The following is a 327-nucleotide window of genomic DNA, read 5'->3' as shown; positions in this document are numbered from 1 at the left end:
ATCTATCTATCTATCTGTAGGCTGCGTACACCTCCAGACCTCTACGAATCTACTGAGCGGACAAGGGCGAGTTCTCTAGACTCCTTTAGATAGCGGTACCTATACAGATGTGTATGTATGTGTATAGGCAGAGAGAAACGCCCGATTGAAATAGAATGAATGACTTGAGTGTATATAGATAGAGTATATATATATATATATATTTATATATATTTATATGTGCATGCTGTTTTTCTCCCCTTGTGGTTCTTTGTCTGGTAAAGACGTGTAGAGTTTGATCTAGCTACGATTGGATGGATGACGTGGAGTGCCTTTTCATGCCGGGAA

This window comes from Cystoisospora suis (assembly GCF_002600585.1).
Source record: "Cystoisospora suis strain Wien I chromosome Unknown contig_5265, whole genome shotgun sequence".
Lineage (NCBI taxonomy): Eukaryota > Apicomplexa > Conoidasida > Eucoccidiorida > Sarcocystidae > Cystoisospora > Cystoisospora suis.
This window is presented reverse-complemented; position numbering follows the sequence as displayed.